The following is a 21,207-nucleotide window of genomic DNA, read 5'->3' as shown; positions in this document are numbered from 1 at the left end:
AAAAGGGCAAAGATCAAGAAGACAACCACCAAAATACAGAAGAACAAGAGACAGAAGACCAAGAAGCAGAAGAACAAGAAGCTGCAGAACAAAAAGCAGAAAAACGTTAAGCATAAGACTAAAAATGAGAGCAAAGGAGATTATCTAAATTATAAGCAGAAGAAGACTAAGCATTGTATGGGGGTGAGTCTGTTCCTCCTCGTGGTGCCCCTGGAAAAAACCTGCTGCTGCAGGTAAAACTGAACGCGGACAAATCCTGTTGTAAATCTTTTGTGACAGGCAGAACGGAAGGTGTAATCTTCAAACTTTTACAGATAACAACTATAGGAATGCCTGTCACAAATAAGAATATGATTAAGAAGAAGAATATGAAGAAGAAGTAGAATATGAGGAAGAATAATAGTTGAATAAGAAGAATATGAAGAATGTAAAAAAAAGAATAATAGGAAGAAGGTGAAGAAGAAGAAGATGAATAAGGTGAAGAAGAAGTTGATGAAAAAGATGCTGCTGCTGAGGATGATGAAGGAGAAAGTGTGGGAGAAGTAAAAAAGAAGGTGAAGAGCATGGAAGTAGTGAAACATAAATATCTAACAAAATATAAAAAAGCTTTACATAGTCAATATCTTTGTAACTCTGAACGTCTTAAAAAAAATTAATTCCTGCTATTCCATTTGATTGGCATAAACCTCTATGCCTTTAATGTCTCCTCCACCTCCCCCAATACATTCTACATTATTCTTAGTTGTTTTCCTTCATGTAGAATTAACCTACAAGGAAAGAAAGGGTTTATTTTAATTTCGATATTTGTGTCCCATTGACTTGCATTGGTTTCCGGTATCTGTATCGGTCCGATCCAATCCGATCCGATATTTCCGGATATCAAAAGGTATCGCTCAACACTAATAACAAGCCTATTTTACTCAGTGTGTGTGTGAGATGTTATTTCATTCTGAGGGTCCTCATACCCTCAGAGGACTCAAGAACACCATATGTAGGGCAATAGCAAGGAATATTTCAGTCTTTTTTATAATTATAGTCTACTTTACTATTTGAACTGGTGTAACATGAATACAGTAGGTAGCAGGCACAAAGCTTGGTTTTCATATCTTCTGTTTCAACATATTGGTTTTATGCACATTTCTTACAAACAACATTTAAGCAATATGGCATGACTAACTTGAATACTACATTCATTGTTTCTGTCCTTCACTGACCATAGCTAACTTAAAATCATAGAATGTTAGAGTTGAAAGGGACCTCCAGGGTCATCGTGTCCAAATTCCTGCTCAATGCAGCACAGGATTCACAAAACCATCTTAGACGGATGTCTGTCCAGTCACTGTTTGAAGATGTTTGTTGAAAGAGAACTCACCACCTCTCGTGGCAGCCTGTTCCACTCATTGTATATAAATGACCAGAGTCACCCGCACACAATATTCGCTGGTGCTTGGGAGGAAAAAATAGTACAATGTAATAGAACAACCTCCAGCACTCTCATAAGAAAAAAAAGTCTTGTGTCAAATGTTGAGTTCTTTATTGTAATTATTATAATTATTTGTTCTGGGAGTTCAGTCTGCTCTGGGACTGCCATCTGGAACCTTGTCTCTTATACAGATTGTACCCTTGACAAAGACCACTTTATGGTAGAAACGTTGGGAAAATTTTCTGTTATATCCTGTTGTCATGGCTGTGAACTCCCAGAACAAATAATTATAATAATTACAATAAAGAACTCATCATTTGACACAAGACTTTTTTTTCTTATGAGAGTGCTGAAGGTTGTTCTATTACATTGTTCCACTCATTGATCACCCTCACTGTGAAAAAGTTTTTTCTAATATCTAATCTGTATCTTCTTCCTATCAGTTTAATTACATCGCTTCTCGGGTTTCCATGTGCAAATGAGAATAAGGATAATTCCTCTACACTGCGACATTCCTTTAGATATTTAACCACAGCTATTAAGTCTCCTCTTAGCCTTCTTTTTTGCAAGCTAAACATTCCCAGATTCTTTAAACATACCTTATAAGACATACTCTGCAGTCAGCTCATCATCTTGGCAGCTCTTCTGTGAAGTTGTTCCAGTTTTTCTATGTCTTTTTTTAAAATATGGTGCTCAGAACTGGACACAGTATTTCAGATGAGGCCTGACCAAGGTGGAAGAGAGGGGATAATTACTTCATGTGATCTTAGCTCTATGCTTCTCTTAATACATTCTAGAATTGTGTTTGCCTTTTTAGCTGCTGCATCACACTGTTGACTCATGTGCAGTCTGTGATCTATTAGTGTACCTGTCTTTTTCTCACATACTGTTAATTAGTTATTTTCCTCCCATTCTCTATATGTAATTTTCATTTTGCTTCCTTATGGTGCCGTTGTCCCAACCTGACAAGTCCACTATTTATTTACAAAGGCTCCCCAGTCTGGCCTCAATGTTGTCTCTACAGCCCTCTTTACCTGTGCTAGCACCAGGTTAACAAAAACCCACAATTATAGTTCATTGAGCTCTCAAAACCATTGCAGTTGAGCTTTTCCTCCTTGTCTGTCCCACTTTCCAGGATCCAGGATGTTCTAGGCATATTGTGTTCCAGATTTACACTTTATCCTTTACAGAGACAAATCGTTTCCAAATCACCAGAGAGATGATTGTATTCATTTAGTCATCCAAAATTCATCATAAAAGCAACGTTTCAGCCAGCAGCTGGCTTTTTTCAAGCATAAACAAAATGGCAAATTGAACCCAATTTTTGTTTATGCTTGAAAACGGTCACTTGCTTACCGGAACATTACTTTTATGATCCATTTTGGATGAATAAAGGAATAGAATCATCTCTCTGGTGTCTTGGAAATTATTTGTCTCTGGATTTGCTGGTAACTCAGTGGAAAGTTTCCCCAAGGCAGCACACAGCCTCTGGAGTAGTGCCAAGGGAACTACCATTATGGACACCATATGCAGTACAGTTAGAGACCTTGCTACCTCATAAAATCTCTTCATTGCGCTCATACACCCTGTATGCGGCCTAGTCTGTTACACTGCATGTGACCAGCTTCACTCTTTTCACGTCATCAGTCTCATTTTGTCCATGGGGAGTTAGTCTCACAAGAGGATTTGCCTCATGATTATTGTATTGCTCAGAAAGAACTTCTGATTTGTGAATGGAAACACAGTCAAGTGATCCATTCACAAAACAAAGTAATAGTTAATTTATTAAAAACAATATTACATATCAGACAAAATAATATTACCAACACAAAATCAACTTCTTTACATAATACCATTCTACATTGAATAATAGTACTGTGCAAAACTAAAAAAAAAACACAATTATCCTAAAGATTGCCTATCATTATCTCCTGAGAAGATTCATGATGAGAAGAGAGAGCAAAATATAAAGGAAAAAAATCTCAATAATAAAAAATTAGGAAAAATGTAAGTTTTTAATAAAGTTTGTAATCGCAAGTTTTTAAGTTTGTAACAAAAAATTATGTCAGCTGAACTGGAGTTATTCACGAGTAAGGCCTGCTCTGGTAGGGTGATGCCATGATGACAAATCTTGATAAAATGAGATGAATCCCTAATGTAAGAGAGAAGCGACAGGACAAATGGTTGCAAGAAGAAATTCATATATGTGGAGAAGAAGAAATTCATATATGTGCAGTCACAGAGACTGCCAGTGCTGGAAACAATTTGATGGCCTGGGGGTTTATTGAGATCCTTGTGAATCTTAGGAAGCCTATGAAATGTGGGTACATTTAGTGAGATAATGCCATAAATGTGTGCCCGCTTTACAAGATTATTGATCTTGGTGGTAAAAACTGGTTTTGGATGTGAGGGCAACTTCTGATAGAAGTTGTGATTTCTCAGCTGTCTGTGCGCTTCCTCTAAGCACATAGGTATGCTGACACTGATAAGACACACCAGTCTAGGATACTGGATCAGGATTTGGCAGCACACGGACCAGGGATGAGGTTCAGGCACTGGCCGCTCTGGGACCAGGAGACAAGATTCAAGCACTGGCTGCTCCAGGACCAGGGGGATGAGGTTCAGGCACTGGCCACTCTGGGGAGAAAAGGACTTTGGATACCGGACAGGACACACCTAGACCTAGGGACTATGGATACAGGACACTGGCCACACACCGGGACAAGGGATCCTAAGAACTCATTAGCAGTACCCGATACTAACTGATGACACCATACCTACCTCTTATGACAAGCCTACAACCTGCAATAACCACCGATCGACCAGCTCTACCCTCGCCTACTGTATCCTCAACCATTCCTTGGAGTTTGTGAGCCCTCATGGGCAGGGTCCTCTCTCCTCCTGTACTAGTCATGACTTATATCGTTTATAATTACTGTACTTGTTTTTTATTATGTATACACCTCCTCACATGTAAAGCACCATGGAATAAATGGCGCTTTAATAATAAATAATAATAATACTGCATGTTGCTTGGCGACTCCCTAAGGGAGTATTCTATACAAGATGCCTCCCAGATATTGGCTGGGACCCATCTTGCAAGTGCACTACATCGTACTAACAGCCTCTTAGCAACAGGCTGAGAACATTTAGTGTATGAGAGCTGCCTCTTTAAGAACAGTGGAATGCTCGTGCATACTGGGCATGCCACTGGGACATTCAGCATGCACACGAGTAAGCAGAAGGGACACCTTGAGACAACGCCATGGAGCTGGGGTGGTGAGTAAGCCGGGGTCCCTGTATGGAGGGAGAAGGAGACACCATGCATGGGTGCTGGCAGAAGCGCTACATATTCATCTTGGGAGCGTAGCCTAATACAATGCTATTTAGCAATAACTGCATTGGAAGGTCTTGTTTCATCATAAGTTTTTCCCTGTTTTATAGTGAAAAATATTACAAGCTGTTGAACTAGACTTTGGAATTAAAACTCTAAAACCATGAACAAAAATTATTTTAAAAAGGAATCCAAAAGGGAAACATTACAATTACTTACAATTATGGGTGGCTCTTTGCTTGGAGTTTATTTGTTAAAGATATGAATGTTTATCTAGGCTAGTAGTTATATTGACATCGACATCTAATATTTCCTCTGCTCCAATTGCCATCCAAACGGTAAAGCTGGAGAGACAAAAAGCGCAAACAAGGTCTTATCTGACAACCAAGATAAGATATTCTAGGTATGCTCTCCTGATAGGGTTGTGGTGACAGACAAAACAGCTACAGAAGCATGTACATGCTCCAGAAGGACCACCAGGGAGTTATATTGTAATTAATGATCATTGTGGTTTGGTCCTGATGAAGAGCTTTGGAAACCTTGAAACGCTTTGACAAACCGCATTCATGCTTCATCTCTGTGTGTGATCATAATCGTAGGCAATCAGAAGCATAGCACACTTGTACTGGCATCGTATTATGACTCTATACAGGTTTTACAATGTTGAAATATGACCATGTGCATGAGACCTAATGTCCTAAATTAATATTCAAATGCACTGTTCAGAATAAATTTGCATTTTGATCATCAATATTTGGAATCCATTTGTATTACATTTGTGGTGTGTATTGCCTTGGGTAATATATATGTAACTTTTGATATTGATTGACAGGCCAATGAAATATACAAAGTGCCACTCAAAGAATTTGTCATGCCTAAGATTCTCTATCTAGTAAAATGTAAATGTTGATTCGATATCAAAATTTCCATTGTTGACGTAACATAAATAGAGATATAGTTTTAGCCATTTATACTTACCCAGATGTTCCAATTAAAAAAATGGGATCATCCATACAGAGTGATGTTAATTTACTTGACAAACTGCCACTCTCTAGCTGATGCACTGAAATTTCAGAGTACAAAATATGCTTAAGGCCAATGTATATGTATAAAAATATTCAGGACTTATGTTCAGAGTTTATATATTGCCAGTTTAAAATAAGAACTGCTCTTAAAATGAAGACATTATTAGTTTTGCATAATGGATGTCTCTGCTTTAAGTGCGGTAAATATAAATTAATACAACTGTAATGCAGAAATTGAAAATGAGACAATCTTTTGAATTTAATTTTGCTAGTTTTGCCGAATTTTCCTAAAAATGTCAATTGCAGCAAATTAATTTGTTGAGAATCATGAGTACTTCAAATCCTCCAATTGTCCTAAAAAGATATGTATGACACCTAGACTTCTGCTTGACTGCTAGACTTCAGGGACATATTTTCTACCAGACTCCGGAGATCTGGCACTTCCTTGGCTAATGTAAAAATAAAAATATATATATACATAAATAATACAATGTCCCCTATCCTTTGCCAAATCAAAGTCGTTATGGGGTGAGGAGGGAGAACAGAATCAGAAGTTTTTGACATTCATTACAGATGAAAATACATGCTTCCGGCCGTCCGGGTTCAGCTCCTTGCCTGACATGCAGGAAGATGAAGTCATCTCATCACGCTGCAGATGTCATCAGAGCGCCACAGAGGACGTGGTAACGCAGGAGTGGCAGTTGGGAGTCAGTAAGAGCTCGCAGAGCTGAAGATGTGGGTTCCTTGATAGGGTCCAAATTTGGAAAGTGGCCTCAGTATGGATATGGGACATTATAGCTGGATTCAGGTGTCTCTTTAAAAATGCAGGGCAGAAAAAGAGAGTTGGGGGCTGAGATAGGACTCTATATGGGGATGCTATTGAGATGAAGCAGCATAAGGGGTCTTTATGGACATGGGGCAGTATAATGAGATATGTATAAAGATGATGCAGTATGTGGGGACTCTAAATTATGATGGGACAATATAGGGGGCTCAGTATAGAGATGAAGCAGTGTAGGTGAACTCTTTCTTTGTATAGAGAAAGGCCAAAAGATAGGACAATGTTGAGTACTGTGCGAAGATGGGGCAGTATAGGGGATCTAAATGGAGATATGGAAGTTTAGAGGGTTCTGTAATGAGATGGGGCAGCATAAGAGAGCTATTTATAGAGCTGGAGCAATATTGGGGTCTCTGTAGAAATGGGGCAGTATGGAAAGGCTTTCTGTTGCGATTGTGCTGTATAGGGATACCCTGGAGAGTAGAGGGCTCTCATTATGGAGGTAGGACACTGTTGGGGTTTCTGTGTGGAGATGGGGAAGTATGGGGGGCTTGTCATGGAGATGGTAAATATGGCTGAGCTCTGTATGGAGATTAGGAAGTATAAGGGGCTTTGTATGGATAAGGGGCAGCATGGGATGTATCTTTATAGAGATAGGTCAGTGATGGGGCCTCTATGAAGATGGTGCTGTGTAGGGGGACTCTGCATGGAGTGTGGACAGAATGGGGGAGCTCTATATGATGTTGGGACTGTGTTTAGGTCTCTGTGTGGAGATGAGACAGTATGAGCAAGCTTAGTATGGAGATGGGGCAGTATTGGGGCTCAGTATGGAGATCGGACAGTGTAGGTTTGAAGATAAGGCAGTATCGGATTCTGTGAATGGAGAAAAGGCAGTTTGGGGGGCCATCTATGAAGAAGGGTCAATATGAAGAAAGGGCACTATGGGAAATACAATATGAAGGAGAAGCTCAGTGTAGAGAAAGAGAACAGTATAAAGAGGGGCTCAATTTGTGGTGGAGACATATTGGGATATCAGCATGGAGGGAGCAGTCTTGAGGTCATAGTTCATAAAGGATGAAGGTTTGGTGGGTATAACTCATAAGGGAGGGCAAGGGTGAACCTAGCCTCTCTGCTGCCTGAGGCGAACGGCAAAACGGCGCCCCCGTAGTAAAATCAGTACAAATAAATCTGGTTTACTCTTTACTAGCCTAACCTGACGCACATGGAAAATACATACACTTTTAAATAGGAATACATTTGAAACATCGATCTTTACACTTCTTCAGGGACTAAATGCCGCCTAGGGTGAAGTGATCAACTTGCTTCATTTTAAGTGTGCTCTTGGCCGGGGAACAGAGCTTACTCTAGCGCTTCTTCCCTGGCAGGCGTCCGTGTCATACAGATGCGGCAGACAGTTGCCACACGTATTACACACACAGACACGAATATCTCCAGTACCGTTTTTTCCGGTACCGGAAATATCAGGATGTGTGAAACCAACCTAAAGCCACAGTCACACGTTCAGTATTTGGTCAGTATTTTACCTCAGTATTTGTAAACCAAATCGGGAGTGGGTGAGAGATCCAGAAGTGGTGACGTGTTTCTTTATACTTTTCCTCTGATTGTTACTCTCCTGGTTTTGGCTTACAAATACTGAGGTAACATACTGAACATGTGAACGTGGCCTGATAGCCTGTTTCTGTTACTTCTGACTTCCCGCAGACAGCTGGAGCTGGAGCGGACCGCGACGCCCATCTGACCCGTAATGGACCGGGACCGCCCCTGGGTGAGTATAATATAACCTTTATTTCTCATCTTTCAGGTTACATCAGGGGGCTTATCTACAGCATTAAAGAATGCTTTAGATAAGCCCCTGATGACGGTGGCTGCAGCTCATATACAATTTTTGGGGTGACAGACGCCCTTTAAAAAGGTACTACTGGCCTCTCAGATCCTCAATATTAATCTGACCTGATAGCAAAATGACTATAGTTGCCCATAGGATATGTCCTCCACTTGCCCAAGTAAGTCACAATAACATGTATGGGTATAACATCCTTTTCTAATAAGCACCACTTATTTGTACCATATAAATGAGATCATGTATATACTATTCATCCTATGGGCAAATATAGTAATTTTGCTCCAGTGAAAAAAAGAAGAAAAGAAAACGGCTTGCACTCACCAGGCCCGATGAACTGTGACAGTCTTTATTAGAACATATGCAGTAAAATCAGTGAGATCGTGTCCACGTAGGATGACAGCTGTTTCGCGTGCAATCGCGCTGCCATTGATCCGATGGACATAGTCATTTTGCTATCAGGTCAGATTAATATTGAGAATCTGAGAGGCCAGTAGTACCTTTTTGACACCCTCGCCCCCTTTTTCTGTTCGTTGGTTATAGGAAAAGGAAGAACAGAGAGAGAAAGAAAGAAAGAAAAAAAGAAAGAAAGAAAGAAAAAAAGAAAGAAAGAAAGAAAGAAAGAAAGAAAGAAAGAAAGAACAGAGAGAGAAAGAAAGAGGGGAAAGAAAGAAAGGAGAGAGCGAGAGAAAGAAAGAAAAAAAGAAAGAAAGAAAGATATTCAGGAGCATTATAATTATACTTTTTTAAGGGCACCAAATAGGGATGTGGACCAGAGAAGAAAGAATTCTGCAGATGTGAGCTTTCTCTCTGAAAAATCATCCTGGCATCAGGACCAGATGAAGAAGAAAAAAATAGATGAACTCCAATCAAAGAAGTTGTCACTTATGAGGTACCCAGATGAGAGGGTGCTTTTACATTGGCCAATTTCCACCTTTAAACAAACTCCTATCTGTTATACGAAGTTGACCATCAGTTGTTTAATAACCTGTCTAGACAGGCTGTAATCATACTTTCATGTGCACAGAACGATTAATAACATGATTGTACGGTACGCAAAGGAATAGCATTGTTCTTGGCAGCACATGTTTACACAGGATGATGTGCTACAAAGAATGATTATATTTAACACTAGAACTACCGATGGAGTCATTTTGACTCCTCGCAATTTTTATTTCTCTTCTGTGACTACATTTTTCTGAATTCCGGCTTGAGTTTTGGTGACTAAATTACTCATTTAGGATGCGAAAAAAAATGTTGTGACAATAAATAATTTTGGAAAAAAAAGAGTACCTTTTTTTCAAAATTTACCTTTAATTACCAAAGGGAGTCATTTTGACTCCCTACTATATTATGCAAGTCTTTGTCGCTGAATGTTATTATGTCTTTTAGTTTTCATTTACTTGTATGTTAAGAATAAATGTTGGCTTTGACTTAGAATAATTAGCATTTTTGCAAATATGCTTGACATACACAGGACATATACAGGATATCCGACAGTGAACCAGTGAACTCTCGAGTGGACTACATAATTTCTGTAAAATACGGCCTGCAGTTTTTCTAATTGCTCATATGGCTAGAAGAACTGCGCTAAAGCCTGACGATATTTTTGCTACTTTGCATTCTATACATTCTATACGTTCTGTAAATTAAAGTTACAACAATTCCAGGAGCAAGAAACTCTAAAAAAAAAAACTAAAACAAGCCAGGAGTCAAAATGACTTCATTTGGTAGTTCTAGGGTGGGGTCACCAGTCCGGTAATCCTAGTGTTAAGCAAGCGTAAAAATACTTTCACCACAAAAAAATGTTTGCTCCGCATCAAGCGATTACCAGTATGTTTAGAGACTCGGATATTGAATATCCAATCGGCCATAGTGTAAATGTACCTTAACTTTTGTGAAATTTTTTCTGCTTTAGGCCCATTAATTTTGTGAAGATTGAATGGGAACGAAGTCCTGAGACCCACACCAATGCTTCCAAACTACAGTTTGAAATGCATACAGTATCTCAGGAGACAAGAGCGCATTATACAGCACAGAGCAGATGCAACATACCGTCATAGTCATGTCTCCAGGGCTACACACTTCTAAGAGGTTTGCTGAGTAGTCGGTGGGACACCCAGTCCATCATCAATCTTTTCAGAGTTAAAGGGCCTTTTAACAAATAAGATATCTCTAAAAAATGTTCTCTTTAAATGTTTAATAGTGCTGCTGCCTGTGTCTAATCAGTATTATGATTCCGTTATGGTTTGCATTCTTGATGATGGCTTGTAACAACAACTCCCAGTTTCTCCTTACCATTGTTAATTAAATAATTGTAGTTGCAGTTTCTTGTAATCCAATCGTATACCCCAGGAACTGACATAAAGTTGCAGTTAATTGCTGTACTAAGCTTGGCACTGTATTTGTGAAATGCCTTGAACGACAAGCATCACTGGACTAGGATAATGTCTGAAGCTGAGGTAGTGGAAAACAAACTTTTTCTTAGCTGACTGTATTTGTGTATTGATGATAGTTCTGGTAGTTCTGGTGATGTAGTCCTATAGATGTAAGCTATCTTCAATGTATTTGTCTTGATACTAGATCATTATAAGGTTGTTGTGTTGGACTGAAAATACAGCCAAATGAGGCCATATTTGTTAACCGAACATGTGGTTGACTAAGGCTAGTTTCACACTAGCGTTCGGCAGGTCTGCGGATGAAAGCCTTCTTCTTCCATTAAGGCCTGCGCACTACCGCACTCTTTCTTCAGCTCCACCTACATCTGCATGCGTCTTGCATACTCTATCTTTAACATTGGGTACACAGGCCATGCGGATGCATCCGCATGTGTCGTTTTGATGCTGCGCCGACCACAACAAAATGCAACATGTTGCGTTCGACGCAGTCAGTGCAGCTTCAAAACGATGCATGCAGAGGCATCTGCATATATCCGCACAACCTGTGTGCCCAATGGTAAAGATAGGGTGCGCAGGATGCATGCAGATGTAGGCGGAGTTGAAGGAAGAGGTGTGGCAGTGGGTAGGGCTTAACAGAGGAAGAAGGCTTTCATCCGCAGCCCTCCCGAACGCTAGTCTGAAACCAGCCTTAAGCCCCCTGTGAGATAACGCTACCTGAGTGGGTTAGGGAAACTTGCTTGGCAATGGGATTAAAGCACTCAGGCATGGTTTCTCCATGTTAACAGTCTATCCGGTTTATTAAACATCATAAATCGTGTCACAAACAGTTCATTATTTACATCAACGGAACACATTAAGTACCGACAGTCTGTTCCAATGGCAGATACGTCTCTGCCCGTAACCCCCTTTATCTGGAGTTACCTTACTGGAGCTCCGGCTCCACACACTGACTCCTGTCAGTCCTGGTTCCCAGGGAAAAGCTGCCTCACTGGGATCACCTTTCTTGTGACTAGGGCACCTCCGATAGTCCAGACCCACAGTAGGAACTGTAGCTTCCCAAACACACTAGCCATCCCAGGCTCTGCAGATACGGCCTCTCCGTGTGCTATTCAGGAATTTCAGTCCCAGGCACTTCCAACACACAGGCCCTCAGTACATAGCCTCACCATGTGCTTCCAGGAATCCAGTCCACTCCAGGACATTCCAACACACAGGCTGGTCTCCTTTTCTTCAATAGTCCTGTCCACTATTGCGTGCGCACCATGACACCTATGTTTCTTCCAGCCCCACACAGAAATCTAAAAAGAAAAATAGTCAGCTTACCAGTCTGTGATTAAATCCCCAAACCTGCCAACGCCCACCACGGATCGGGGTGAGCACCCACGCCAAATGAGAACACAGGAGAATTGATCCAGCTTGCAAGCTGGAACATTTCTCCTCTGTTCTCACACAGAAATGGTATCGGCAGCAGAGGATCCTGCCCATCCCCCTAAATGTAGATTCACCTTCCATTAACATCTATCTTATTCTTGCTGAAAGACTATTAAATGCATATGTTTATCTATAATTTTAACAATCGACAGTTTGATTGATGGAAGATTGTATAATTACTAAGAGGTGTCGTCAACTTGTCAAAGTATTGCCTGGATTTTTCCATGATATCTTTTACATATTTTTCATGTTCCCTTTAACTTCTCTAGAAATCATTCATTTCTATATATATTTTGCCATAAATGTATTCCGCATTCTTGATCTTTATCCTAGGAATCTCCTCTCCAAAAACCTCTGTTCTAGGTCCTTTATTTTTCAAAGGTTTCTTCTTGGAAGCAGAATATTTTAATTTGCATAAACTGACCAATTGACATTCTTTGCATAGTAGACAGCTGAAGGGATGACCCTGCAAGTAAGAAGAGGTCATGTTGATTATGTAGATATTGGTTTGCGATAGACATCTGTAATTCTTATAAATTTCTAAAATGCTGATTTTTATATCCAGAAAGTCTCATTCTTTTATAGTACAATTTCACATTAATCTTAATATCGCTTAGCTGTTATATAACTTTTTGCAACTCCACAGGCATACCTACCTAGATGAAACACTTGTCATTTTTCTGTAGCACATCCATTTATACATTTCCATTCCCTGGGGTGGGTCTCTCTGAAATATCTCACTTTCACGAGTACCAAGAAATGAATTGGCATAATTTGCCGCATAAACTGTGCCGATGGTGGAGCCTTAGGTCTGTAGATAAATGCCATTAAAAGACATATTGCAATGGTATTTAGAACAACTTATACAATTCTTTTTCCAAATTGTTAGTTTTTAAAAACCAAGCTGTAGCTGTTAACTCATCAGTGTATTTTATAGAAGCATTCAGAGATTCATTGTCTATAGTAACCATTATCATATGATCTTCTAAATATAGGCTATCTAAACATTTGAGAGCTGCTGCAGTATCTTTTATGAATTCCAGTAATGTCAATATCAGAGGTTTAAGATAATCGATAAATTGCCACACCCTCTATCATGGCACCCATTACCTGATACAAGAAGTCATTTTGGGGGGCTGGTGAAATTGTTATGTTGTTTGGAAAAAATATAAAAAGTGATCATTCTTGAGTCTTTTTAAGTATAGTTTTCAAAGGCTTTCACCACTTACACAATCGCCAATGTGTGAGCGTACCATCTCGCATTGGCCCCTCATTACCCAATCATGGGGGCTGTTATGTTGTCATGGAATCTATGGGCCCGTTGAAGGTCCCCATGTGTTAGGGTTGGCGGGTTGCACTAAATAAATTTAATTGAGAAGTTCAATAGCAACTCGGGGTCCACCCTGCAAAGATGTTAAACTGCAGCTAGTGTGAACAATGACGGAACACACAACGAGCGATTGTTTGCTCACACAGAGTTAAATGCCACTCAGTGAATAGCACATGAAATCAACACGCAAGCAGAAACAAAACAGATGCTCTGCTACTTAGCTCTGTCACTTGCACACAGTAGCAGAAGAGATGTTCTGCAATAGAGTTGTGTCACTCTCACACAGTAACGGAATATGTGCTATGCAATAAAGCTGTGTCACTTGCACTCAGTAACGGAATAGATGCTCTGCTATAGAGCTGCGTCACTCGCACACAGTAACGGAATAGGAATGACGCTAGATACGCTCCTTGTTAACCTCACAGAGGAATGAACCCACTTACGGGGTAAGTATCAAACAGTGGTCACACAGACAGAAAAAGCACTCAACCAACTCCTCTCTGGAGAACCAGAAATCTAACAGCTTACTGCCGACTCTAAGCACATGCTGGTAAAGACCATACTGATACAATGTCCCATACACATACGTAATGAAAATGATACTAGCATGCACCTTCAAGACCCTTTTATATGTTCAGCTCATGTCCAGTCAGACAGGACCTTGCTCACGGACCAATCTGGAGCTGCGACATCACCAAAGCAGCTGACAACCAACTACCAATGAGATGTCACCACATCACGAGCATGCTCAGTAGGGTGAATTCTGGACTTAGTCTCCTGAGCATTCGCTCGTTGTTGCCTACTACTCATTACCATAGGCTTGGCTGAAGAGCCAGCAGTAACCAGACGAACAGCAAGAGCCTGAGCAGGATGCTGGAACCAATGTCTATGGTCAGCAGCACCCACAGCGGCCAAAGATGATTGAGAGACCACTGAAGCAGGCAAGGCTTGGGATCTACCCAGTGCAGTGGGAGAATCCTGGCGCCTAACACCATGACTGCTATCATTGTCCTCCAGTGAAGCCCAGTATGTGGGATGGCTTCATAGGAGAAATCATTTTGTATGTATGGTGTAATATAATCACAATTTCAACTCACCTAAGGTGGCTAAAAAGTAAAATAAATAATAAAAAAGTGTCCGGTCTGTAGGTGCACATATGGAATGGGCAACCCACCTGATGTAATACTAGTGACGTTGGTAATAGACTGTTAAAAAGATAGAGGTGCATCTCATGTAATGGTGTGAATGACACCTTATGTAAGCCTGTGTGCAATTAGCATACTAGGCAGCCACCCCACATATGTTACGTGGGTTAGTAAGTGGTTGTTTTTGTTTTATTAGTATTTTGCACCTGTGCTGCCCTTGCCTTTATCATGAGGAACCTGGTGCATCTTGTTTGTGCATTTGTGTCTGGACTATTTATTGCAAGTATGGCTGCTTTTTCTCTCTTTCAGAGATTTGTTTTAAATGTCCAGAGTGACTTCATCTTAGTTTGTTATTTCTAAGTTTGTAGACTCCTACGCTGTCCATTTTGGCTTTCACGCTGTCAAGTTTGCCTTGGTCCATGGTTCGTACATTCCAAGTTTTGATTTTATGATACCTTTGGAGCTTTTGATTTTCACTTTCCACCAAGCGATATTGGCACCAAGACGTCCTTCCAACTTTGATCTTGGTCATACCATTATAATGTAAAATGTTTGCATATATTCAAAATCTAAGCATCTAATGTTAGGTAATAGATGTAGTAATGAAATTACATTTTTGTGACAATGTAATTCAGCAAAATGTTTTCTAATTATAACTCCATTATCAGCATTTGAGCACCAGTTCAATAAAGCAGTTCAATAAAGTTAACTCTTACCTTTGTTAAGGGCACTCTGATGAGATCTAAGTAGCTAACCTTTCTTGATTTCCCATTAATAAACTGTGCATTGTAGGAATTGTGTGGTGTTCAGCCTGGTGGATGCTGGTACTAATAGATTTCATGCTTAGCCAGCCGATCATTGTCAGTGAACTCAGAATCCAATATGTTCATACATAATTCATAACATTCTGTTAAAGTGGCTTCTTTAAATAGCTGTTTAAATACAGTAGGTGCAAAGACAGAGGAGTGGAAGTATGGCCAGATGACAACAAATGAATTTTTCAAACCATGAAAAGCGTAAAAATTATCTAGCCAAAAAAATCATAGCTTTGATAAGGTAGATTCAGAGCAAAGAAACTGTTCATCGCACTGTCAATATTTTTCTACCTTTTACATTTTATTAGAACTAATTATCATATGTTAGCTTTTTGTTAGCTTTCATAATCAGTGGATATAATATAAGCATTTCATACTTATGAAAGAATATATTGGATTGATAGTAAAGATGAGCCAAACGATCAATGGAGGGTATAGTTTACTTTAAATTTCTTGTACTTGGTGATTTCACGTGATTTTAAATATTTTCATATTTCATTTTATTTGTTAAATCTTACATATTATCACACCTCGTAGAGTGGTGGTTAGTACCAGAGTCATTATCCATCTCCAGAGTCACTAGGTAAATTTCTCTTTTCTGTAAAGGGTAAGCTTTTATGGTCAGCGGGGTCTTCTCTGCCTCTCCCTCAACTCTAAATTGTAAGCTCCTATAGTCAGAGTCCTTTCTTTTTCGCATATGAAGTGTAAACTCGTAGGACTATCAGGGTTCTATTTCTCCTCTCCAAAGCAAGTATTTTCCAAGCAATTACAAGCTTCCCAAACTATTAACTACCTATATAAATAATGGCTATAAATCAATAATGAGGGAGACCAAAGGGAAGTGAGTGGTTTGCTTGGAAGGTATTTGGCAGTATTCAAAGTACAGAGAACCATGTTTATCTTTAAACTCTAAAAAGATGTATTCTAGATTTAACCCACCCTTTTATTTAGCAGCATTCTATATAACAATATGTTTACATATTATAGACAAGGTGATGTTAATGTATAAAGCACAAACTTTTTATAAGACAGTGTTCACGACATTTGACATATACAATACAGACCAAAAGTTTGTACACACCTTCTCATTTAAATATTTTTCCGTTTTTTCATGACTATGAAAATTGTACATTCACACTGAAGGCTACCTCTTGAAGCTCATCAAGAGAATGCCAAGAGTGTGCAAAGCAGTCATCAAAGCAAAAGGTGGCTACTTTAAAGAACCTAGAATATAAGACATAATTTCAGTTGTTTCACACTTTTTTGTTAAGTATATAATTCCACATGTGTTAATTCATAGTTTTGATGCCTTCAGTGTGAATTTACAATTTTCATAGTCATGAAAATACAGAAAAATATTTAAATGAGAAGGTGTGTACAAACTTTTGGTCTGTACTGTATATACGTAAAAAATTGTGTCGCTGCCTTTGATGCAGGCTCGCATGCCGAGCCCCCATCTTTCCTTGCAGATGATGGCTGATTTAACCCCTTTACCCCCAAGGGTGGTTTGCACGTTAATGACCAGGCCAATTTTTACGATTCTGACCACTGTCCATTTATGAGGTTATTACTCTGGAACGCTTCAACGGATCCCGGTGATTCTGACAAACTTTTCTCGTGACATATTCGACTTCATGATAGTGGTAAAATTTCTTTGATATTACCTGCGTTTATTTGTGAAAAAACCGGAAATTTGGCAAAAATTTTGAAAATTTCGCAATTTTCAAACTATAAATTTTTATGCAATTAAATCAAAGAGATACATCACACAAAATACTTATTAAGTAACATTTCCCACATGTCTACTTTACATCAGCACAATTTTGGAGCCAAATTTTTTTTTTCTTAGGGAGTAGTGTTGAGCGATACCTTACAATATCGGAAAGTATCGGTATCGGATTGGATCGGCCGATATTCAAAAAATATCGGATATCGCCGATACCGATACCCGATCCCAATACAAGTCAATGGGACCAAAATATCGGAATTAAAATAAACCCTTTCTTTCCTTGTAGGTTCATTCTACATGAAGGAAAACAACTAAGAATAATGCAGGATGTATTTGGGGAGGTGGCGGAGACATTAAAGGCATAGAGGTTTAGCCCAATCAAATAGAATAGCAGGAATTTTAATTTTTTTTAAAGACGTTCGGAGTTACAAAGATATTGACTATGTAAATTTTTTTTTTATTTTGTCAGATATTGATGTTTCACTATTCCACGCCCTTCCCCCTTATTTTTTTTACTTTTCCCACACTTTCATCTTCATCATCATCAGCATCTTTGACATCAACTTCTTCTTCACCTTATTCATCTTCTTCTTCATCTTCTACATTTTTTTTTTATTACATTATTCATATTCATTTTCTTCAACTATTATTATTCTTCCTATTCTACTTCTTCATCATATTCTCATTTGTGACAGGCATTCCCGTAGTTGTTATCTATAAAAGTTTGAAGATTACACCTTCCGTTCTGCCTGTCACAAAAGTTACATTTGTCCGCATTCAGTTTGGCCTGCAGCATCAGGCTTTATCCAGGGGCACCACGAGGAGGAACGGACTCACCCCCATACACTGCTTAGTCTTCTTCTGCATATAATTTAGATAATATCTTTTGCTCTGATATTAAGTGTTATGCTTAATGTTCTTCTGCTCTTTGTTCTGCAGCCTCTTGTTCTTCTGCTTCTCGGTCTTCCATGTCGTCGTCTCCAGGGTCGTCGTCTCCAGGGTCGTCGTCTCAGCCTTCGTCGTCTCCGCCGTCGTCGTCTCCGCCGTCGTCGTCGTCATCGTCATCGGGGTGGTCTTCAGGGTCGTCGTCTCCAGGGTCGTCGTCATCTCAGTGGTTGTCGTCTCTGGTGTCGTCGTCATCTTAGGGGTGGTCTTCCGGGTCGTCGTCTTTAGGGTCTTGAACTTGGAAATGTAGCAGAAGGTACAAGAAGGCTGAGAAAATGCCGAGAACCAGCTGATGGAACTGGAACTCGGATGGCTACCCGAAGGTCAAAGAGCCAATGGAACTACCGAGGACCAGCTGACGTTATTGGAACCCGGTTACTAAGCAGGAGGTACCCGTGCTAAAAAGCACTACCAAGGACCGCCTGACGTTGGCGGAACTCGGATACCCAGAAGGAGGCACCTAAGCCAAAGGCTCTGCCCGGAACCAGCTGACGTTACTGGAACCAGGATGGGAAGCAGAAGTTACAAGAGCAAAAGACACTGCCGAGAACCAGCTGACGGTACTGGAACCCGGATGGGTAGCCGAAGGTCCAAAAGCCAATGGAACTACCGAGGACCAGCTGACGTTACTGGAACCCGGTTACTAAGCAGGAGGGTGGAACTCGGATACCCAGAAGGAGGCACCTAAGCCAAAGGCTCTGCCCGGAACCAGCTGACGGTACTGGAACCAGGATGGGGAGCAGAAGGTACAAGAGCAAAAGACACTGCCGAGAACCAGCTGACGGTACTGGAACCTGGATGCGTTGCCCAAGTGTGCAAGAGCCAATGACACGACCGAGGACCAGCTGACGGTGCTGGAACCCGGTTACAAAGCTGTAGGTACCCGCGCTTAAAAGCACTACCAAGGACCGCCTGGCGTTGGTGGAACTCGGATACCCAGAAGGAGGCACCTAAGCCAAAGGCTCTGCCTGGAACCAGCTGACGGTGCTGGAACCAGGCTGGGCACGAGGGAGTACCCGTGACAAAGACACTGCCGAGAACCAGCTGACGGTACTGGAACCCGGTTGCGTTGCCCAAGTGTGCAAGAGCCAATGGCACCGAGGACCAGCTGATGGTGCTGGAACCCGGTTACAAAGCTGTACGTACCCGCGCTTAAAAGCACTACCAAGGACCGCCTGGTGTTGGCGGAACTCGGATACCCAGAAGGAGGCACCTAAGCCAAAGGCTCGGCCCGGAACCAGCTGACGGTGCTGGAACCAGGATGTGGACCAGAAGGTCCACAGGAGAGGAGAGAACAGCTTGGCCGTGAGGCTGCTGCAGTTACCGAACACCAACAGTCCTACAGGGGGAGCTTGGCCTACTGGCAATACAGAACCAGCCTTGATTGCCAATTCCCGCAGCCCACATAGGAAGCTTCTAAACTGGAGGCACTATGGAGTTGGCTAACCCGACCGCAACACGACGGGGCAACGCATAGGCGTCTCAGTTACCTTGACACTACCTGAAACCAGCTGACGGTACTGGAACCCGGATGCGTTGCCCAAGTGTGCAAGAGCCAATGGCACCGAGGACCAGCTGACGGTGCTGGAACCCGGTTACTAAGCTGTAGGTATCCGCGCTTAAAAGCACTACCAAGGACTGCCTGGCGTTGGCGGAACTCGGATACCCAGAAGGAGGCACCTAAGCCAAAGGCTCGGCCCGGAACCAGCTGACGTTGCTGGAACCAGGATGTGGACCAGAAGGTCCACAAGAGAGGAGAGAACAGCATGGCCGCGAGGCCTTCGCAGTTACTGAACACCAACAGTCCTACAGGGGGAGCTTGGCCTACTGGCACTACAGAACCAGCCTTGATTGCCAATTCCCGCAGCCCACATAGGAAGCTCCTAAACTGGAGTCACCATGGAGTTGGCTAACCTGACCGCAACACGACGGGGCAACGCATAGGCGTCTCAGTTACCTTGACACTACCCGGAACCAGCTGACGGTGCTGGAACCAGGCTGGGCACGAGGGAGTACCCGTGACAAAGACACTGCCGAGAACCAGCTGACGGTACTGGAACCCGGATGCGTTGCCCAAGTGTGCAAGAGCCAATGGCACGACCGAGGACCAGCTGACGGTGCTGGAACCCGGTTACAAAGCTGTAGGTACCCGCGCTTAAAAGCACTACCAAGGACCGCCTGGCGTTGGCGGTACTCGGATACCCAGAAGGAGGCACCTAAGCCAAAGGCTCGACCCGGAACCAGCTGACGGTGCTGGAACCAGGATGTGGACCAGAAGGTCCACAGGAGAGGAGAGAACAGCTTGGCAGCGAGGCTGCCGCAGTTACCGAACACCAACAGTCCTACAGGGGGAGCTTGGCCTACTGGCACTACAGAACCAGCCTTGATTGCCAATTCCCGCAGCCCACATAGGAAGCTTCTAAACTGGAGGCACTATGGAGTTGGCTAACCCGACCGCAACACGACGGGGCAACGCATAGGCGTCTCAGTTACCTTGACACTACCCGAAACCAGCTGACGGTGCTGGAACCAGGCTGGGCATGAGGGAGTACCCATGTCAAAGACACTGCCGAGAACCAGCTGACGGTACTGGAACCCGGATGCGTTGCCCAAGTGTGCAAGAGCCAATGGCACCGAGGACCAGCTGACGGTGCTGGAACCCGGTTACTAAGCTGTAGGTACCCGCGCTTAAAAGCACTACCAAGGACTGCCTGGCGTTGGCGGAACTCGGATACCCAGAAGGAGGCACCTAAGCCAAAGGCTCGGCCCGGAACCAGCTGACGGTGCTGGAACCAGGATGTGGACCAGAAGGTCCACAAGAGAGGAGAGAACAGCTTGGCCGCGAGGCTGCCGCAGTTACCGAACACCAACAGTCCTACAGGGGGAGCTTGGCCTACTGGCACTACAGAACCAGCCTTGATTGCCAATTCCCGCAGCCCACATAGGAAGCTCCTAAACTGGAGGCACCATGGAGTTGGCTAACCCGACCGCA

Source organism: Ranitomeya imitator, chromosome 4 (assembly GCF_032444005.1).
Source record: "Ranitomeya imitator isolate aRanImi1 chromosome 4, aRanImi1.pri, whole genome shotgun sequence".
In the NCBI taxonomy this organism is placed as follows: Eukaryota; Metazoa; Chordata; class Amphibia; order Anura; family Dendrobatidae; genus Ranitomeya; species Ranitomeya imitator.
Note: the sequence above shows the minus strand (reverse complement) of the source record.